Genomic DNA, 20782 nt, shown 5'->3' with positions numbered 1-20782 from the left:
TGGGAAGGCAGAGATCTCATCAGAGAGCAGCACCCATCTTGCTTCACCACGTGGCAAGAAAACCAGGATCAAAAGTAGTTGACTGTTGAGAAAGCACCTCTGCTAATGTCTCAATTTGGATATTTCATGGCCTTTGAACTGTAAGTTTTTATCCCAAATAAATCTCCATTATAAAAACCAACAGATTTCTTTCTGGTACTTTGCTTCAACACCCTCTTTAGCAAACTAAACCATTCATTTCCCAGCCTTTCTTCCTAAGTTTTCTGCTTTGTCTATATTTTTCCCCAACTGGTCTCAGAAAGCAGCAACTAAAACATTTGCCTATACATGTTTTCAAGAAATGCCCTGTGGGTAGCAGTTTTAGCACTGGGTAAGTTCTGAGTTAGGCAAGATAAAGACAAACCATTTGGCAGATCCTCCAGGATGCTAGCAGTCAGATTAACTAAGGACAATTCTTTGTGAAAGAGGTCCATTCTTCTTCCTAAAATATAGTTATCAGGAATGTGGGCTATTATTTTCAAGACTACTGTTAAGCCAGAGAGCAGGGGATGGGACGAGGGTAAGTTAAAATGGGACATAGCTTGCCGTTCTTACTGAAATTCATCCAGTATTCTTGAGTATGGTAATTACTCCCCAGGTTCCTGCAAGCTTTTGGTTATTTTCTAGAGTTCCAAAAAAAGTTTATTCTTATATTTTTTGCCTGTTTTTTTTCATGGATTTTATGTAAGGGTAGGCTTTGGGAGCTCATTGCATCATCAATTTCTCTGACTTCACCCTCTTGGGGTAATTTTAAAAAATAAAAATGTATGTATTTCTAAAAGCCTCGAACTATTCATTTGCATATACTTTCCCAGGACAAACAAAAGACTTGTAAATGAAAAAACAATTTAAGTAGTTTAAAGGTCTGCTGCATGTTCACTGGGTTGATGGATTATTTTTCTTAAAATTATAATAATAATATCTAATTTCTCTACAACACTTATGTGCTAGGTATTGTGCTATGGGGTTCATATGTATTAGCTTAATCCACACAACAACATATGCTATAGTGACTTTTATTATCCTCATTTTATATCTGAAGAAATTGAGGTTTAAAGAGATTAAATTCAAGGTCACATTAGTAGCAAAGGACAGAGATGTGATTCACATCCCTGCTGGCTTGATTCCAGGTGTTGCTCTTAATCATGCTGCCAAGAAAGGAAGCACTTCAGAATTTCAGAACTCTCACCTTGAAGTATATGACTTTTGTTGATACCATTACTATTAAAACTCATGTATCAGATATTAACTTATTGGGTGAAAACCAATTGTCCTAAATACACCAATCAACAAGTATTTACTAAATACTTCTCAATGTCAGTATTGTGTTAGACAGTTCTTATGATTAATATGCGATCTCTATCTTCAAGAATCTAATTATCTACTAAGGAAGTGAGAGTGAATATGTGAGAAATAATTAAGCTCTAAACTGAGAGATACTAAGAATAAAATCAATGGGAGGTCAGAAAAAGAAGGTGATTGGTCACAGGCTATAATGCAAAAGAAGGCTTCATGAAGATGTTGAAGTAAACTTGAAGAATAAAGAGGATTGAATGTGACTTAGAAACTTATAGCTTCATCATTTAATTTAGCATTTCAATTTTTAAACAAGTTTTTCCTGTATGACTATATTCAAAGTACTGAAACTATACGAAATGAAACTCTGGTCCCCACACTTAAAGAAACTCAGACTGTTTTTAAAAATGTATACAGTATAAAATGTTGTGGTACATGTTACTAGAAATTTATTAAGAAGAGCTGAAAGCAAGGATGTGAACTGACATTTGCACACCGATGTTCATAACAGCATTATTCACAATTGCTAAAATATGGAACCAGCTGAAGTGTCCATCAACTGAAGAATAGAAAAACAAAATGTAGAATACTATTCAGCTGTAAGAAGAAATGAAATCAGGATGGGTATAACAACATGGATGAACCTAGAGGACATTATGTTGAGTGAAATAAGCCAGACACAAAAAAGACAAACATTGTATGGTCTCACTAATATGTGCTAACTATAATAAGTAAAGTCATGGAGATAAACTCTAGAGTATAGGTTACTAGGAGACAGAATGCAGGTTGAGAATGGGACCTGATGTTTAATGTATGAAGCATTATTAATAAGGTTAATTTTAAAAGTGTAGAAATGAATAGAGTTGATAGTAACATATTAGAGTGAGTATAGCTAACACTGCTGATTTATAAATGTGATTGTAGCTGAAAAGGGTAGTCTGTAGACATAAGCTTCAATTGAAAGAAAACTAAAGAATAAAGAATAACTATATATATATATATATAATGTATAATATAGTGATTTTGGTCATGGAAGAAGACTATGGTTAATAGCATAAATATAAGAATGCTCTTCTTTTAAAAAGTGCTAAGAATATGGTGATACATGGGGAAATTACAACTAATATAAATTATGGATGATAGTTAACAGTAATATTGTAATATTTTGAAGCAATGACAAGAAGATTTTTATTTCAATTCTAAGGGACAACAATAAGGGTATAAGGGAATATGGGATTTTTCCTTTTGCAGTAATGAAAACATTCTACAATTGACTGAGGTGATGACTATACAACTCTGTCATGAAAATGAGAGCCACTGAGCATACACTTTGAACGGATTGTACAAAGCATGGGACTGTATAACACAGGGAGTCCAGTGGTAGAAGATAGACTGTGGATAACAGGACAAATATGAGAATGTTCTCTGATGAATGAAAACAAATATATAATACTAATACAGGGTGTTAATAATCAGGTGTGTTGGGGGAAATGACACCAAATGTAAGATATAACCTATAGTTAGTAGTAATATTTTGGTGATGCTCTTTCATAGTTTGTAACAAAGTTTTCACAACAATGCAAGGTGGTGGTGGGGAGATGTATGGGGATAGGCATATTGTTTTGTAAATTTACAACTTTTACTATACACTTATTGTTTATGGATGTTAATGTATGAATGATATACTTCAATAAAATTTTACTCAAAAAATGTTATGGTACAGTTTTTTTAATAAGTGCTACAGACAAATATAAGAAATAATTAAATCTTTTTTATTATTTTGTGTTTGTTTTTATATTTCTCTTTTAGTAATCAAATTTGCCTGGGAAAATCAAGGAAAAATTAAGGAAAACTCCAAAAAGGAAAAGGCTTTCAAGTTGGCCCTAATCCATGAGGTAGTAGTAATTAACTCTACTGCTAGGTGGATCCCATCTCCTGGGCACTGGTAAAAGCAGGCCAGCAAGATTGCTATCATTTCTCTCACCATAACAGCCAACTATTTCCTGACTGGTCTATAGTATCTTTTGAAGAAGAGGAAAAACAATGTGTATGGGCAACTACATGATTATTTCCTAAACTACTTAAGCATGAATTAGAGGGAGAATAAAAAGGTCTTGAATATCCAAGAAGTTCTTGGATTTACACATTATAATTAATATATATTAACTTTAATATATATGTCTTATTTTGTTTGTTGTCTTACCTCTGTCTAGATTCTTATCTAAGTACTTCTTTAGGCAGAAATAGAGTACCACAAACCTATTAAGTCCATACTTCTTCAAGTTCTTCATATGTTTATGGCATTCTAAGATAGAGAGGGAGCTCGAGTCCTGGACAAACTTAGACAGCACAGGCATAGTTCATCCTTGATGGTAACAATTATCTTTAAAATGTTGGTTTCCTTCCAAGTGTGCTGCAAGCTATGTTGTTAATCTTGTAAATGCCAGTTGGGGCTAAGCTGACTTGACTTTATTTTCCCTGTCCTTGTGCTTTGGGTTCAGTTTATTTGGCAAGGCTCAGTTTTCTTTGCTTATGTCTATTTCTAATGTGCTATTAGATGCATTTTTTTAAAAAATAGTATTTCCTATCAGCAATTCTACAGAGGCAAAAGTTTGCAGAATAACAGTCCAAGATTAAAGTTAATAAAGGCATAAGATTTGGAAATATCTGCTCACAGAACATGAGGTTTTCCAGTGTGGATGGAGTAGAAGCATGTTAGATCATGGAGATCATGGTGGGAAAGTAGCCAGTAGAGAGACTGTACATAAAGACACAAACTTGGACTTACTCTTTTGAATAAACAGGACAATGTTAGCAAATTACTCTATTAGCAGAATAGAGGATGCATTAGAAGGAGGCAAATAACAATAATATTAGCGACAACTAACAGGTAGTTATTAAAATACTTACCCAAGGATTAATCCATTTCTACTGATACTCTAATGTGGAAGTGATTCTTTCTAATGAGTTAAAATTGCACAGAAAAGAAAGTGGTACAGGAAAGGAGAGAAACATCACTCTAATCTTAAATAATCATCTTTATTCTTTATAATCATTGGTGTGACTAACTGAAATTATATATTAAATGTGATGAAAATTAAAGGTAAAGCTTGTGACCCTCACATATTTTACTAGAATTAAAATGTCAACATGGAAAGGAACACGGCTTTCTCCACTTCCTACCATGGCATGTGCTTGTTCATTGATATCGATGTACTCTGAGAAGAAGGAGTCATCTGGCAAAAATGTTACTTTGTCTCCTGTGTTCAAGGTTCCCATTAGAGCAGATATTGTGAGCTTTGTTCATACCAACTTGCATAAAAACACAGATAGCCCTATGCTGTCAGTGAGCTTAGCAGGTCATCAAACAAGTGTAGAATCCTGGGGCACTAGCAGAGCTGTGGCTCGAATTCCCAGATTTCAAGGTGTTGGGACACACCAATCTGGTCAGGGTGCTTTTGGAAACATGTTGTGGAGGGCACATGTTTGCACCAACCAAAACCTGGTGTTGATGGCACTGTAGAATGCACACAACCCAGAAGCGACATGCCATCTGCTCTGTCCTGGCTGCCTCAGCCTTACCAGCCCTGGTCATGTCTAAAGGTCATCATATTGAGGAAGTTCTTGAACTTTCTTTGGTGGTCAAAGATAAAGTTGAAGGCTACAAGAAGACCAAGGAGGCTGTTCTGCTCCTTAAAGGCCTAGAATGATATCAAAAAGGTCAATGCCTTTCAGCAAATGAGAGTTGGCAAGGGCAAAATGAGAAACCATCAACACATCCAGTGCAAGGGACTGGGCACCATCTATAATGAAGACAATGGTATCATCAAGACCCTGGAATTATTCTGCTTAATATAAGAAAGCTGAACAGTTTTAAACTTGTTCCTGGTGAGTACATGGACTGCAGTTGGACTGAAAGTGCTTTCCCCAAGTTAGATGACTGTACGGCACTTGATGTAAAGCTGCCTCCCTCTAGAGTAACTACAATCTTACCATGCATAAGATGATGAGTACAGACCTTAGCAGAACCTTGAAAAGCCCAGAGGTCCAAAGAGTCCTCCATGCACCACACAAGAAGATTCATTGTCCAGTCCTAAAGAAGAATCCACTGAAAAACCTGAGAATCATGTTGAAAGCCATATGCAAAGACAATGTGTGGAAATACCAGTCTTCGCTGGGACTGGAATCACAAACTCAGGGTTGATAAAGCAACAGCCACGCTAGAGGCTAAATCAGATGAGAAGGGGATTATAAGCAAGAAGCCTGTGGTGGGAATAAAGAAGGAAAGAAGGCTGTTGGTTTTAAGAAGTCCACAAAAGCCTCTGGGAAAGCAGGATTCAGCTATCAAAAAGCCAGCAGAAAAGAAACCTACCACAGAAGAAAAGAAGCCTGATGCTTAATTTGCTTATTCCATAAGTCAAATCATTTTGGACAGCTTATTTTGAATAAAGACCAGATCAAAGAGGCAGTGAGAAAAAAAATGTCAACATGAAAATATATTTTTACTGACATCTCATCTTGCTATTTATCCTGCAGATATTTGTAATATACAGGGATAGCCTACCTTTTATTCTCATTATTTTTCTCCATGAGTGCCAACTTTACCTGTTCCCAAAATGGAAAAGTGAGGAAGTCAATTTTTAGGAATTGAAATCTATGAGTTTCTTTCTTCTCTTTGTGTCATCCTCTTTCCAACTATAGCACATTTTACTTCTCTTACAACTTCCATTTGAGAAACCCAAGAGACAATAATGAATAATAAATTAAATCATACCCCATGGTTTCTATTATATTGCCAGTCTTTTGTTCACATTAACAGTGATCATATTTGACTACATCTCATCACAGACTTTACTGTTATTTTTGGAGCTTACAAATCATACAACACCTTATATTTTCAAAATATGTGCTGAAGAATTTATCTATATTTACTCATGAGAATGCTGAGAGGATTATGAATGAATTATACCTCAAAAAAAAATGGAACTGGAAAAATAAACCTGAGACACAAAGTACTGCTTATCACTACAATTTATAAATATACAAATTGAATTTCATGAAATATTTGTCTACTTAGGAAAATATAAGCAAAAAAAAAAAAAACTGGGTGAATGAGCAAGATTCTCATTTAATAATATTCTCAGCATAACACACAAAATAAAGTCATGTTAACTCAAGGAGAATTTCTCCCTACTAAAATTAATAGATTTGTGGCTATCCAAAGTGCACAGTTTTGCTGAGAAAGACTCTAGAGTGTTTTAGTATTTAATATACATAGATGATGATGGTATAAAACAATAGGGGAAATCATTATTCAATAAAATAATTATTGGCAAATTGGTTATGTTTTTAGGAAAAGAATTACCAAAATGTATGTCCCACAGACTACACAAAAACAAATAACAGATAGATTAGAGAATAAAAGAAAAAAACAAACCCGAAGTATTATAAAGAAACTATAGGAACTTGCAGGACAGCAGTGGAATGAGAAGATCCAGGACTCAGTCCTTCCACCAAAACAAGTATTAAACAGTCAGGAACTGTCTGAAACAACTATTTTGAAACTCCAGAGGCTAAAAAAAAGCACTTTACAGTTTCCAGTGAAAAGCAAGAGAAAAAGGCGATAAATTATGGTAATGAACTGTCAACTGCTCTCTCCCCACTTTGGCTACCAAGTGCCCCTCTCCCATTCTTGTGGCAGGCTGCCACAGGGTGCAGTTGCTGGTTAGCTACTGGTGATAGAAAGGGATGTAAAAACATTCTTCCCCAAGAGCAGGGGTGTACACACTGATCACTGATGATGGCTTTTGATTAGCAAAGTTGGATCATTGGATCCCAGATTTGAGGGCAGCTATTATCTCAGCCCGCCCTAGGCAAAGGCAGCAGCAACTCTTATTTCAGGTCTCCTGGACAGGGGAAGAGGGGGTGGAGATGTAAAGACACAACACATTCCCCGGGCTGTGGGAGACAGTTGATAAAGGGCAGCATTTTCTGGGAAGGACAGGAAAGCTCAACTTTAGGGACCCATTGGAGACAGACACTTTGGGCACTATTATTGATACCCTCCCCAGGGCAATTTGTAGACAATCTGTGTCCCCTCCATGGATCCCTTGCCCTGTTGTGGTAGGGAAAACCAACTTTGGAAAGCCCTCTCCAGGGTGACCCTCCACCCAGAATTTTCCCTCCAGAGTAAGATAACAAAAGGAGAATATAAATCTGTAGAAGCAGACAGTCTAAGACAAAGGCCTGGTGGCTTCAAATACCCTGGACTGAGAGGTCAGTCCCCAGAGAAACAGAGGAAACACCAAACTCCTGTAAATAAGGGAACTGCAAAACTAACAAGCAAAACTCCAGAATGAGACAGAGGCCCAGAAACAGGGAAAACCCTGAATAGTGCATCTACCTTGGACAGAACTTCCTAATAGCAGGGATGAGGCTCAAGAAGATCTGAGTCCTATCACCAGCTGGTTACAAAACTAAGAAACAGACATCTGAGGAAGTAAATCCCAGAGTTAACATTTTAAACTACTAAGATGTAAGTGTACAAGAAAAGAGTATAAAACAAACAAAGAAACAGGAAATGATGGTCCATCCAAAGGAAGAGATAAAAATACAGAAAAGACTAATGAAGAAGATGAAAATGTGGACAACCAAAAAAGCCTTTAAAAAATAATCTTAAAAATGTTCAAGGAGATGAAGAAAAGTACAGAGAAAGAACTAAAGGATATCAGGAAAACAATGAGTAAACAACATGAGAGTCAAAGTAGAGAGATAGAAATGTTAAAAAAAAAAAAAATGACACAGGAGTTGGAGACCACAATAACTAAAAAGTAAAATACCCAGGAGGGTTTTAATAGCAGACTGAATCTGGCAGAAGAAAGAATCCATGATCCTGAAGACAAGACACTTGAAATGAGTCCGGCTGAGGAGCAGAAAGACAAAAGAAATATTAAAAGTGAAAATAGCCTAAAACAGCTATGGGATATCATCAGGCACCAACCAATATATACATAATGGAAGTCCTGGAAGGAGAAGAAAAAAAGAAAGGGGTAGAGGGAGTAGTCAACAAAGAAATAATGACAGAGAACCTCCCAAACTTAGCAAAAGACATGAATATGCAAATCCAAAAAGATCAGACAGTACCAAACAGGATAAACACAAAGAAAAATAGAATCCATCGAATATTACACTATCAAATTCAAAGACCAAGGAGGGAGTTGTGAAAGCTTCAAGGGAAAGCAGCAGGTTATATACAAGGGGATCCCAATAAGATTGAGTGCCAATTTCTCATCAGAAACTATGGAGGCAAGAAGGCAGTGAATTAAATATTAATACTTACAGAGCTGAAGGAAAACAACTACCAGCCAAGAATTTTATATCTAGAGAGACCATCTTTCAAAAATGAGGGACAGTATGTGAATATATCTGAATAAAACTGCTTTAAAAAAATGAGGGAGTGATTAAAACTTTGTCAGATAAACAAAAGCTGAAGGATTCATCACCACTACCTGTGCCCCACAAGCAATTCTAAAGGGACTTCTTCAGGCCAAAAGGAAAGGACACTAGAGAGAGCATCAAAGCAGCATAAGGGAATAAAGATCTGTGTAAAGGTACATTTGGGTAATTATGATTGCCAGTATTATTGTGTTGTATCGTTTGTTATGTGACTCCACTTCTTACTTCCTACAGGTGCCAAAATGCATAAAAAGTAATGTGCATTTTTGGACATGCAATGTACAAAGATGTAAGTGGCAACAAGTACAAAAATCTGTTGGGGGTGCAGAATGGTTTAGGAAAAGTAAATGTGCATGCTATTGAAGTTAAGATGATATTAAACCAAATATGACTGTTATACATTTAGGATGTTAAGCTTAAATCCCATGATAACAACAAGGAAAAAATAGATGAAAAATTTATCCAGATATAAATGAGAAGGCAGTCAATATGATACCCAAAAAAGCAAATAAATAAAAAAGTACGCTTTAACAGAAGTGAGGAAGAAAAAGGGTATATGATTTACAAAGACTAAACAGCAAAGTGGCAGAAGAAAGACATATTATCAGCAGTGACTTTAGAAGCAAATGGATTAAACTCTACAGTCAAAAGGCACAATGGATAAAAAAAGCAAACCCACTATATCATGTCGGCAAGAAACTCACATTAGAATCAAAGATACAAGTAGGTTGAGCGTGAAGGTATGGAAGCGATACATATGCCATTCAAGTAGCAAGCAAAGGAGAACTGGGGTGGCTATAGTAATATTGGATAAAATAGACTTTATGTAAAAAACAGTTACAAGGGACAAAAAAGTTCCTTTTTACTGATAAAGGGGGAAAATCTACAGGCAAATGTAGCAATTATAAATATATATGCCCTTAACAGCAACAAAATATAGGAAACAAATTCTCACAGATATGAAGGGAGAAACTGGTGATTCTACATCAATAGTAGAAGTTAACACACATTCTCAAAAATGGATAGAACATTTCAATAATGGATAGAACATCTAGTCAAAAGATCAATAATGAAGTGCAGGACTTGAATGATACACTAAAACAACTAGGTCTAACAAACTTATATAGAACACTTCACCCAACAAAAACAGAAAGAATACACATTCTTCTCAAGTGCACATAGATCATTCTCCAGGATAGACTTCAGGTTCATAAAACATTTCAATATAGTCAATAATATTGGCATAAAACAATGTATATTCTCCAAAAAAACATAAGGAAGCTAGAAATCAATAACACAAGGAGAAATGGAAAATTCACAAATAAATGAAAATTAAACAACATATTCATAAACAATCAGAAGAGGAAATCAGAAGCAAAATTAGGAAATATTTTGAGGTGACTGAAAATGAAAGCACAACATAGAAAAACTTATGGGATGCAGTGAAAGCAGTCCTGAGAGGGAATTTATAAATCTAAATGCTTACATTAAAAATGCAGAAAAACTTCAAATCAAAGACCTAACTTCAAAACTGGAAGAACTAGAAAAAGAGGCGCAAACTAACCCCAGAGCAATCAGAAGGAAGGAAATAACAAAGATTACAGTGGACATAAATGAAATAGAAAAAAAATTTAAAGCAAGAGAATCAACACTACCACAAGTTTTTTCCTTGATAAGACTGATAAAATCAACAATCCTTTGGCTGAACTGACACAGAGAGAGAGAGAGAGATAACAAAAACCAGAAATAGAAATGAAAAGGGAGACATTGCTACTGACTCTACTGAAAGAAAAAGGACTATCAGAGGATACTTTGAACAATTGTTTGCCAATAAATTAGATAACCTAGATGAAATGGACAAATTCTTAGACACACACAAACTATATACATTGAGTCAAGAGATCAACACCCAAAAAATCAGTGGTGTTCCTAAACATAAGAAATGAACAACTGAAAGAAGAAATCAAGAAAATAATTCCATTCACAACAGAAACTAATAGAATCAAATATCTAGATATAAATCTAATCAAGAATGTGAAGGACTTGCACACACAAAATACTTTCAAATATCGCTAAAAGAAATTAAAGAAGACCTAAATAAATGGAAGGATATTTCATGTTCATGGATTGGAAGACTAAATACTGTTAAGATGTCAATTCTACCCAAGCAATTTATGGATTAAATGGAATCCCAATCAAAATTCCAACAACCTTCTTTGCAGAAATGGAAAAGTCAATCATCAAATTCATATAGAGCTAAGGGGCCCCAAACAGGTAAAGTCATCTTGAAAAAAAGAAGAATGGAGTTGGGGAGCTCACATTCCTCATTCTTTCAGACTCATTACAAAGCCATAGGAATCAAAACAGCATGTTACAACACAAAGATAGGCATAGAGAACAAGGGAATAGAATTGAGAGCTCCAAATTCAATCCTCACATTTATGGACAACTGATTTTTGAAATGATGACAAAGACCACATTCAATTGGGAAAGAATAATCTCTTCAAAAATTGGTGCTGGGAGAACTGGGTCTCCAATTGCAGCAATAAAAGGAGGGACCCCCTAGCTCAGAGCATATACAAAAGTCAACTCAAAATGGATCAAAGACTTAAATAGAAAAGCCATAACTGTCAAACTCCTAGAAGAAAACATAAGGAAGCATCTTCTTGACCTTACATTAGGCAATGATTTCTTGGATTTTACACCAAAAACACAAGCAACAACAACAAAATAGATAAATGGAATCCTATCAAAATTTAAAACTTTGTTCCTCAAAAGACTTTATCATGAAAGTAAGGTGACAACACAATGTGAGGAAATATTTGGAAGTCACATATACACTAAAGGATTAATACCCAGAATATATAAATAAATCTTTCAAGTTAATAAAAAGACAAACAAACCAATTAAATTATGGGCAAAAGAGTTGAACAGACTTCTCTCCAAAGAAGATATACAAATGGCCAGAGAACACATGAAAAGACGTTCAACATCCTTTGCCATCGAGGTGCAAATCAAAACCACAATGAGATACCATTTCACAACCATTTGAATGGCTGCTATTAAAAAATCAGAAATTATCAAGTGTTAAGAGAGGACATGGGGAAATAGGAAAACTCATACATTGCTGGTGGCAAGGTAAAATGGTGCAGCCACTGTGGAAGGCAGTTTGGCAATTCCTCAGAAAAGAACTACTAGACATATACCCAAAAGAACTGAAAGCAAGAATTCAAACAGATATCTGCACACCAATGTCCATAGCAACATTACACAGTTGCCAAAAGATAGAAGTAAACCAATTGTCCATCTACTGATGAATACATAACTAAAATGTGGTATGTACATATAATGGAATATTATTCAGCTGTAAAAAGGAATGAAGTCCTGATACATTTGACAACATGAATGAACTTTGAGGACATTATGTTGAGTGAAATAAGCCAGACACAAAAGGACAAATATTGTATGATCTCATTGTTTTGAAACAATTAGAATAAGCAAACTCATAGAGTCAGAATCTAGAATACAGGTTATCAATGGATGGGGTAAAGATAGGGAATGGAAAGATAAGGCTTAAAATGTATAGTGTTCATATTTGGAGTGATAGAAATATTTCAATAATGCCTGGAAGAGATGGTGACAGAGCATTGTGAACCCAGTTTACAGCTCTGAAATATATATCTGAATATGATTAAAGGGGAAATGTTGGATTGTATATATGGTAACAGAAAACAATTTTTTATAAATCCACGGGACTCTATTACACAAATGGTGAACCCTAAGTTATATGGGAAACCTGTATTTTATGCATGATTGTTCCTTAAACCCCCACCTTCTCTAATAAAGGGGAAAAAAGTTTAATCAAAAGGCATTGAATTCTTATTATAATTCTGAAAAGCAGAAGGGCTTTCCAAGTTTGGAAACAATGGAGAACATACCAGAGGAAAATACTGATAGATTTCACTTCATGCATTTAATAAGTTCTGTTTGTTATAAAAATCAAAACAAAACATTAACTTCAAATCTAGCCATGGCATTATTTTTAGTAGGAGAAATATAAAATTAAGCCCAAAGAGTAAGCCTACAAATAGTGTGTATCAAAGAAATTATAATATACCCACTTAATGTAGTAGTATAGATATTATGATGAGTGCTTTATAAGAAATATATAATAATACATGAAGGCCATATAATTTAATAAGAAAACAGCAATAACTGAATATAAGGTTCTGCCATAATCAAGATGGTAGAGTGAAACGCTTCAGGGCTCCATCCCCCCACAGAAGCTTTGCACAACCAGAAAGAAATGCAGCAGCATCTCTCTCAAAGCTCCAGAAAATAGTTAAACCATTGCAGCAACAGAACAAGTGCTGAATCAAGAAAATATATCTTAGAAATTGTAGTGGAGCTGGTGCTGAACAAGATGGCAAAGTGAGACACTTCAGGGCTCTGTTCTCCACAGAAACTTTAAAAACAAGCAAGAACTGGCAGAAACATCTCTCTTGAGGCTCTAGAAAACAGATAAGGGGCTGCACTAACAATGTGAGCACTGAATCAAGAACTAAACTACTTAAATATGGTAGGATCTTATAGTTCTCTGTCTAGCCTCTCCCCCAACCTTCATTCACCAGCTTGGTGTGGAACCAGCCCATGCTCCCAGTGTGGATCCCTGGTTCCAGAGTGAGCAGGGTAACCCTTGTGCACACACTGAGAACATGTCTGTCTGCCCAGTCTGTTTGGTGGTGGACTAAAGGAATTGCCATCCCAGAACATGCCATGAATGCAGAAGGTAGGTAACAGAAATCTCCTACAAAATGCTGTGGAAGAGCAGTTAAGTCATAGGATTTAGGTCAAGGGACTTCTGTCTGTAGGACATACAGTGCAGTGTCTAGGACCATGAGGACACTGTTTCTGAGGCAATAGGGGACATTCATCTCCGTGTAATCAGGGGAATTTCTAGGGCCACATGTGCATGCCCAAGAGAAGACACATGTATAGAAGAGATCAGGGATGTCCTGATGCTTTAGCTTAGAGCTATTCTCTAAACTCATTAGATGGATAAGCCATGAAGGAAAGCACTTACACAGGTCAAGCTGCAATGACTGGAAAAGGTGTTTTCTTCTTTTCTTCTTCTCTCACTCCCTTTTTGTCAGCTTCTGGCATTCAAGGAAAAGCTCTGTTGTAACTCTGACTGTATACAAGCTTAAGGAACAGACATGTCCGAGTCTAAATTCCATTGATAGCACATTAAACTATCAAAATGTCCAGGCTTCAAAAAAAGATTGCAAAACATACAAAGAAACAATGGCCCAGGCAAAAGAGAAAATTAAAAAACTTTTTTTGCATTTTCATATTTTTAAAATTATCATTATTATTCATTTTCTTATTAATTGTATTTGATTATTTTGTTGGCTTCATTTTTGAAGAAGTTTTGGATCACAGAAGGGTTACAGCTGTGGCAGGGGAGGATCATTGGTGTGGGGTGTCAGTGATGGGGGATACATGAGAGGAAGTTCACCTGGGCATACATATAAGGCATATGAATGTGTTCAAGTATTCATAGGGCATTTTCATGGTTGGTGGAGATTCACACAATAACCAAAGGAATATCAAATTCCCATCCTGGGGAGCTCTGACACATTCTCTAATAGATCAGCAAGAATTCCCTGAGTACAAGGGCAATCACTAGTGAAGAAAGATGGTCCATTGACAGGCCCTGGATATTGATGACTGTGCTTATGAACCTTTACTCTTAAAATGGAAACTTAGCCTAGTGTTGTAGGGTGCCTAAGAGTTGCCTCCTTGGAGTCTCCTTTTTGCTCAAATGTAGTCTCTCTCTAAGCTGAACTCAGCATATAAATAAATTGCCTTCCCCCCAGCATGGGACATGACTCTCAGGGATGAGCCTCTCTGGCACAAAGAGATTACTACCAAGCACCAACTAGCAATGCAACTGGAAAAAAACCTTGACCAAAAGGAAAAAAATAAAGACTAATGAGTTTATATGGCTAAGAGACTTCAAAGTGAGTTGGGAGGTCATTCCAGAGGTTACATTTGTGCACATCTCAGCAGGATCTCTTCGTCTGCCAAAGTAGATACTACCCCATATAGCAGGGCTCCTGAGGCCTCTGGAGACATCCAGACACTATAGTCAGAGCAGAAAGCTCAGGAGTTTGGTCCCTTGACAGTGGGCCCTACTTTGAAATTTATGATCCCCAGAGTGACAGAGTTGGACTCAGTTGTGGTTTCCCTACACATGGATCTTCTGTCCTTCTATTTGAGCCTATAATTAGTACTAGAGTTGGTAGGTGTACATCAAAGAGACTTAAATCTTTGGGGCTGTCCATGTGCCAGCTGGGCCCTGAATCTAATCAGAGTTGCAGCACCTATTCTCCAGTTCATTGGTTTTACACAGGACAACTAACGTGGAGGTGATGATGGACAACTACTATACCAAGGAGCTGAGAGAGACTACTACTGCAAGCAAGAGAGTCCCGTCCATCAGTCATATGGGATCACAGGCCTCTCTCAATTAGAGGTAGAGTGGACATCACCATCCCAGAATCCTCAGGATTGGGAATAAACTATGGACTAAAGTAGACTTACTGATATTCTACTATAGACTTAATGTGATTCTAGCAATGGAAGAAATCATATCATTGATATGGAGGCAGTGGCTACTGAAGATTCTGAGGGCAGGGAGACGGAAAAACAGGAGTAATACAGGGGCATTTTTAGGACTTGGGAATTGTCCTGAAAGACATGGCAATGACAGATATAGTCCATTATAAATGTTTTCATAACCTATAGAATTGTGTGGGAGAGAGTGCAAACTACAATGTAAACTTTAATCCATGCTTAGTGGCAGTGCTCCAAAATTTGTTCATCAATTGCAGTGAATGCACCTCACTAATGAAGGATGTTGTTAATGTGGGAAAATGTGGGAGATATGGGGAGCAGGGCCTATGGGAATCTCCTATACTTTTAAAGTGACATTTGTATAATCTAAATATCTTTTAAAGATTTTAAAAAATTAATCTTTAAAAAAAAAAAAAAGCTTTAAAAACATCAATAAGAAGAACCAGACCTGGGACATACCAGACAAAGACTTTCAAAACATGGTCCTTAATATGCTCAAAGACCTAAAGGAAAATATGGAAATTAACTTTAAAAAATCAGGAAAATGCTAGATGAACCCAAAGAGAATATAAATGGAGAAATGAAAGTTATGAAAAGGAACCAAACAGAGCTAAAGACCATAGTACCAGAAAGTTAAAACTCCCTAAAGGGGCTCAACAGCAGATTGGACATGGCCAAAAAAGAATCAGAGAACTTGAAGATAAGACGATTGAAACCATATAGTCTGAGGAGCATAAAGAAGAAAAAATGCAGAAGTATGAACAGAGGCTGAGGAACCTGCAGGATACCACCAAGCTTATGAATATACTCAATTTCTTTTAGGAAACCATGGAGTCAAGAAGGCATATTTAAAATGCTTCCTTACTGGCTGGCTGGCTGGCTGGCTGGATGGATGGATGGGTGGATGGATGGGTGGATGGATGGTCGGATGGATAGAATGAAATGGCACATGTGGAAAAATACTAAAATTGGTGGACCTGGTATCAGGGTGAGGAATAGTGGTATATTGGAATTCTATGTATGGGATTTGAATTATTTTTTCACTGTCCTGTAATTTTGAATCTATTTCAAAATACAAAGTTAAAAAAAGAGCAGAATACTGTGTTCCCTTGCCAATACAGTAAAAAGTAAATCAGTAATTGTTGGTACATCTGGATATTTAGATGAGGAGTAGATTGGAGTCCTGTGCATTTTTTCTGTATTACTTTTGAAACTTCCTATAAGTTTGAAATTATTTCAAACTAAAAAGTTTTTTAAAATCAGATACAAAATTACATAAACCAAATGAACATGATTATGTGCAGACTTCTGATGATATTTTTAATTTTTAAATGATTTAAATATAACCATTACACAATGGCAACCATTTTTAAATGTATTACTTCATATTCCAAAACCTATTTAGCAAACATTTTCTTATTAAACTTTTTTTTTTGGTATTTTAGGTTACTTTGTCTTTTTTTTCTTTTTAGAAATCATTCTTAAGTTTTTTAACTCAAAATTTGAACCTACCTAAACCTTCTAAATCAGGTATTTAAAAACAAAGGATAAATGACATGTCTTAAAATTCAGGATACACAAATTCTTGTCTCCTAGATTCATGGCTATAATCCTGGGGAAAAATAATTTTACATATATTTGCCATATTGTATTATATATTTCTTTGACTTGAGAATTTATCCAAGTGTTCATCAATCTTTATATCAGGATCCTATAACAGTACATGATTCTACCAAGGACAGATAATGAACCAGGGACCACCACCTCCACGGAACCCTTAGAATTCAAGGAGCAGAAATCATCAACCCTGTAGGTGCCATGGACACTGGAAACCTCAAAAGTCCAATGGTACAGTACTTTTCACCACAGAAGAAAAACTTAGAATTTCATATTAGGTCAGTCGTTTATAACAAACATGAAACAGAAAAAGACATTCCAGGAAATGACAAAAACAGAGCATGGAAAATCACATTAAAAAAGTATATTTCCTTATCAATTTTGTACCTAATTATTTCTTATCTTAAAAAAGAAATTTGCATCTTTGTCAAGTTGGGCTTTATTACAATCTGTTCTTATTTGAAATCACATGTAGCTTACCCTTCACTATCTGTCCCAACCCTGTAAATCAATTTCTCTCCCCTCTCTTGCTCTCCCCAAACACATACTGCCATCCTCAAATAATTCTAAATCCATAACACAGTACTGAATCCATTAGCTTTATACACATACACATATACAATACATATGCAATTACATATACATGTAATTTATATTTATACATATCCATGACCATATCATATATATGTTCTGGTCATATCTTTAAGCTTCCGTGACATAATCAGGAGCCCTTTAGTCACTTCATATTTGGCAGCTAAGACTGGTGATTTTTCAGCAGTGTCTACAGTAGTGGGAAAAAATAGATTTGATGTTTTACCTAAAACATCTATGTATTTTGACTTTTTTTTTCATTAGGTCACAACCTTCTGGCTTTTGACTCTATCTCAGGCATTTTACTATTTCTTGGTCCTTTTTGTTTCTTTAGAGTTCTTAATACTTAAAATAAGTCACAAGATAAGAAAATTCCTTCCGTTTTTTCTTTTCCCATTCTGCTACATGTTAATTTCTTGAATGTTTCCACCTTAATATTTCTGTATTTACCTTCACTTGACAGGACCATAATTGGTGAAATCCAAAAAATTTATTTATCTCAAATAATTATTTTCTTCTCTAATATTTTATTTCAACTGCCTTCAAACATATGCATATACTCTTTCTTCTTATCTTCTTCCTCCTTTTTTCTGTGCTTCTCTCTCTGCCATTTCTGGCCCCTCTACGTGTTTAAAGATATGTCCGACCCTTGACACAGGTGTGCTGGCACAGATATCACTTCCCATTTGAACCCAGTTGTTGGGGTGTTTAATTATAATAGCTGATGAGTCACCACATGGTTAGCATATAGCCTTTACTTTAAACAAGAGGTTTTCCACCTCTAGTCTCCCACCGTGTTCTACTAATATTTTCATTAGCACACAGCGTGCTGTAGCCATAACTGTCACCTTCACCTGATTGTGAATTTCTGGCAGGCTGATTCTGTGTTTTATTCACGTTTGCATCCCAGAAGCAGGCTGAGCATATAGCAGGTGCTCAATAAACATTTGAAAGAGACACTACATCAGTTAAAGAGCACTGTCTCCCGGCATTAGAAGACCTAAGTTCTAATCCCAGTTCTGCCATTCTCTGTCCACCTTGGGTATCAGTTTATTGATCTGTAAAGATGAAAGTTTGGACTATATATTCTCCAGACTCTATCTTAGCTCTCAAATTCTCTGCGTGTACATTAGTGGTTCCTACAGAGTCTCATGGCAAGGCAAAATGATGACCAACCACAGATTTGAATATTTCCCTTTTGATTCTAAGCCTAGAATAACTTGAGTAGCTTTGGGCCAATACCAAAATCCTTAGACTGGCAATAAAGCAAAATCCAAGGAGAAACTAACATAATATTTACCAATGACCACACTACATGAATTTTTGGCAGAGAAATGAGCATCTCCTCCAGGTACTTAAGTGAATATTACATTCTGTAAAACTGTTTATGGTCTTTTAGACAAAATTAATTTCCCCATTGCCTATGTTTTTAGTACCAGGTTACTTTAGGGATAAACTGGAAAGAAAAGAGTATTCTGTCATGAAAATACCATTCCCTTCCTTTTCCTTAAGAAAGGGTAGTAGGAACAACATAATGTTGAGTTTGCCAAGCTAGGGGACCTCATGACATGAGCCAATTGTATTAATTGTCTGTCATGAAAGTATATCTAGAACTTTGTCCCATATTTTGGAAACACTGGTAAATACTTTTTCTCTTCTTATCTAAAAACCAAGTCACATGCCTGGATGTATGCAGAGATTTCCAGTCACATAAATCTGCAGGGTGTTTGAAAATGTCTGAAATTCTCTTTAAAGAGCATATTAACATGTACCCAAAAAGTTAGACTGTTATACTATTTAACTGCTCTATTTTTCCATTATGGGTCTGTCAGCAGGAATATGTTGCCCTATAGTACATGACAAGTGAAAACGCTGGTAACATTGTTTTTCATAGACAGAAAAAATACCAAAGAAGCAATTTCTTAGCTAAAATGTCACCTGTTAGATGTATAGGGCTCACTGTATTTTGTTGCCCTGGTAACGGATGGTGTAAAATGACTCCTTTGCACTGCTCCATCAGAGTGATTGCATCCTGTTTTTTCCATCATTTTACAAGAGGCTGTTTTCATTCTCCCTTCCTGACCATATTAAGTGTAAAGAGATTGAATTACTGTGCTGTACCCTCTCCATCCGATGTGGATTTAAGAGTTGATATTGATGTACTGAGAACTATGTGCTTCTTCAAGAAAAAAGCGACAAATTATAATGAATTTGACTTTTATGTATCGACCATTCAAGAGTTGAAGTAAGGTTTCTGTACCCAAGGGATAGACATGGCCTGATCAGCATTTTTCACTCGAACGAATCCAATTGATAAAGCAATATACTCAGTGTCACTTTGCTTGATCTCAAGGTTTAACAATAGTCATGCTAAAAGTGGAAACATTACTCTATAAATTTTACCCATAAAAAAATGTGCTAGCCATAGCGTTCTAAGGCTGCACTCCTTCCAAGTTTCAATTGAGCAGGGCAAAAAGGAGACCTATTCCAAAATTGTGCTGAGACTGTGTAAGTGTGGTCAGTATGGATTAGGAAAAGCAGGGGCCAGGCACAACTTTTCTTCTTTCCCCAAACCTCTGAATCAGAAAACACTTCCTGTGAATGTCAACTCCTTATTCTCCTGTAAATAGAAAATTATTCTCTGAAGTGACACATTGCCTTAAAATTTTCCAACTGTTTCACTGTGTCACTAAGAACAACTTAATGCCTCAAATAGCCTTTGACTGCAAATTTCATTTATTTCAAATTTGAAATTAGAAGATGCTTTCCTTAAAGTAAGGGTTTGGGTGATTTAATTTTGATTTTTGACCATTGCGACATGGTACGTGTCATTCCACTAATCCTGTTGTTATTTAGGATTACATGAAGAAAACAAATGAGAGTATGAGCAAAAAATAGAGATAGGAGAGAATATTTCATAAGAATGGAAAACTATCTCCCCTTCTCACACTAGCAGGGAGGGCAGTGGGGTGACCTATTTTATTTACTTAACACTGATATCATAGGACAAATGCCTGTAGTAATCAAATTTCCTGATCAGTGATTCCCTTTCAGAAGTTTGTATAAAAGGCTGTTTTGAAGTCCTATTGCTTGGTCATAATTTGTAGAGGAAAGAGATTCTGCCTTACACTGCCGATTGGGTAAC

The 20782-nt window shown here is 36.0% G+C and overlaps 1 pseudogene; it reads left to right on the top strand.

The window, feature by feature from the left end:
- Positions 1 to 4519: 4519 nt before the first annotated feature.
- On the top strand, positions 4520 to 5785 carry LOC101416844 (large ribosomal subunit protein uL4 pseudogene; annotated as a pseudogene).
- Positions 5786 to 20782: the final 14997 nt, after the last annotated feature.

This window comes from Dasypus novemcinctus, chromosome 8, assembly GCF_030445035.2.
Source record: "Dasypus novemcinctus isolate mDasNov1 chromosome 8, mDasNov1.1.hap2, whole genome shotgun sequence".
NCBI lineage: Eukaryota > Metazoa > Chordata > Mammalia > Cingulata > Dasypodidae > Dasypus > Dasypus novemcinctus.
Note: the sequence above shows the minus strand (reverse complement) of the source record. Positions and strands in the feature narration are given on the sequence as shown.